The following is a 2,903-nucleotide window of genomic DNA, read 5'->3' on the forward strand; positions in this document are numbered from 1 at the left end:
TCTTGGTGCAATCCATAAAATTCATCAGCAGCTGCTTTATATTTCCTTCAAGTTCAGCAGTGATAACAACTACTAGCCCTTGTCCTCAGGCACTCATTTTGAAACCATCCATATTGGATGGTTCCTTCTAGCAGATGTTTGCTGAAAAAATGTCAGTCAGTTTTTTAATCTACATGCTTTATTCACACTGTGCAGTTAGGTACTTCACTTACATGAACAATCATACTTTTCTCTGTAGCAATCCCATAAAATAACTATGCAACTAGAAAGAAAACACTTTAACATCAAGAAGAAATTATCTTTTCCTTTGTTATTTCCTCATTTTGCTTGCCTCACTTGAGAGAAAGAAGTTATTGTTAAGTGGAGGTCCTCTCATTTTTTTTTCATATTCTAGCATATTCTCACTATTCCCCTCCATCATATACCTGAAGTTGTCTTGTCCTTGCTGTGGGTCTCTGAGATAAAACTCCTTGATGACTGTGCTATTAAGTTAACAGTCAATAGTACGAATAACACTTGGTAAATAAATGGAAATGAAATATAATCTTACTGATCAGATCTGTCTAAAAGAACCAAAAGAGAGTGTCCCCGGACTATATAGCTTATGTTTTCTTCTGTTGACAATGTGTTATACTTGAGATGATAGGTATGAGTGTCTGTTGGTTTAAAAATCAATTAAAGATGAGAAATTGCCTTTCTGGACATCTCTGTTCTTTAAAAATCAGGAACAAATATCTATCTATAGTCAGATGAAAAACTGTCCTCTTTGTACCATAAGCTTCTTAGCCTAAAACATTAACACCTTAATCATAAACCACTGTGTCTCCCACAGGACAAAAAGAGAGCAGAGAACATACCAACGATGAATCATCTGTTTTTATTATCAGGCATTCAGTCACTTTGGTGATGGATGGATGGATAGATAGAGCCCGGAGCTATAAGCCAACTTGGCAGCTGGCAGGTAAGTCCCTGGAAGCTCACCAAAATGCTTCCTCAAGAATCACATCTCTGTTTTATAGATTATATTTTACAAAACTGTATCCTAGTCCATAAGGTATCTGCTTCAGCCAATGGGATCGTACTTAAGCGTATATCTAATGTCAGTGGAACTTCAGCATGTCCATACCTGTAAATGTGCTTAAGTAAGGATCTGAAAAAGGGTGCTTTCCTGGATGAGGAATAGACAAATAGCATTTACAAGAGTGAGGCAGAGCTGAAAACTAATGACAGGATGGTGATATAAAAAGAGAAGCAATAATGTTGCATTTTCATGGATGCCATAAAATTCCCAGTGAAGTAACTTTCCAGACAACCTTATGACAGCTGTCTCTTAAAGAATAAATTAAATTATCTTTTATGAATCCTTTGCCCACCTGTACCATCTGGCAGGAAGCTGAAAGCATTTTATTAGCTCTGGAATGGAGAAAAAAAAATGAATGTAATAGTGTCTCCTTTCCTTCCCCTGGTCTAACTCCCAAGATCACTTGCGTGACAGTGGTATGCAGTGATTATGGACCTGGCAGCACTTGCATTATAAAGTGTCTTTATATGAACTTACTGTAACACAGTCAAAGCATTTACTTCATGCTCAAGTGTATATATACACTTTAGGAGCTGAGGATAATTTTCATTGAGCTCATCAGTGTAAATATAAGGCTTCAGTAACACTTGTTGACAACTTTTTAAAATACAATTTCTCATGAAATTTGGGAGGATAGAGGTATGGCACAATAACATATAGAAAGAAACTTTATTGCATTCTCTTTTTAATGCAGTTTGATTACTCAGATATGAGTATGAACGAGTAAGTTGAACACCCTTCTGAACTTCACTGCCTGTTAAAAATAAGTCTCCTAGCTCTTTTTCTGTTTCAGTAATTTGCCTATAAAAATAATTGTCACTGGTGCAGGTCTTGTCATCTGTTTTCACAATGAATGCTCTTAGTATGATGATGCTTGAATCACTGTGTTGTCATGTATATATAGACTATATAATATGTATATTATATACGCATATATATCTATTTTTGAAATTCTGTAGGTCTCTTGAGTAGCATAGCTTTTCTGTAGTGTTAGTCTATATGCACGTAAACATGTATATATATCTCTCTGTACCCTCTCAAGAAAGCTACAGTATCTTAAATTGCACTAATGTACAAACATATGTGTGTGTTTCCATTTGCCGGGTAGATCAGGAGTGTAGATTGATGTAACAGATATATGTGTGGATATTGCATAGGTGCAGTGCTGTAAATTGCTGTACAAACAGTTCATCCCTGTGATCTTTTGTTCGCCTCTTGCTCAAGGAAGAGAAATATTTTCACACAATATGATCAGTAATGAGCAGCTATGGACATAATTTTATGCAGGTGTTCAAAAGAGAAGTATTTACCCACTGGTCATAAAATAGTAAATTTTACCAAACAGTAATCCAATCCTGCTGCATATTTGCCACCTTCTCCTTTTTACTACTTTGCTCTGCAGTTCTTTCAATAGCAATATGTGGTATTTTTTATTTTTTTGCTCTTCATACTTATTTTTGTCACACTTCTCTTCACTTATGATCTCCTGCGTGTGAATTCAGGAAATCCAACCTTATTAGAATATATCTTTTTAAAAAGGTGTTTCAAAGAGTTGTTCTAGGTGTTTTATTTTGCTGCTCACATACTAGCAGTGTTAACTAGAACAGTGATAAAGAACAAAAAGAAACATGAACTAATGCTATAAGAAACACTAACTCCTGCAAAATAAAAAAAAAAAAAGTGATGTTCAGCATATAGTCATATCTATATTGAGGACTAAGGTTAACATTGCACCAGTGCTGCTGGTCTGAGGTTCATTTGATAGTGTTTGAATAACTACATTTGTCAATATGTTTGGAGATTTGGGGAGGGCTTCCATAAT

This window comes from Tinamus guttatus, unplaced genomic scaffold (genome assembly GCF_059628265.1).
Source record: "Tinamus guttatus ecotype Peru unplaced genomic scaffold, ASM5962826v1 Tinamus_guttatus_pri_ptg000497l, whole genome shotgun sequence".
Taxonomy (NCBI): Eukaryota; Metazoa; Chordata; class Aves; order Tinamiformes; family Tinamidae; genus Tinamus; species Tinamus guttatus.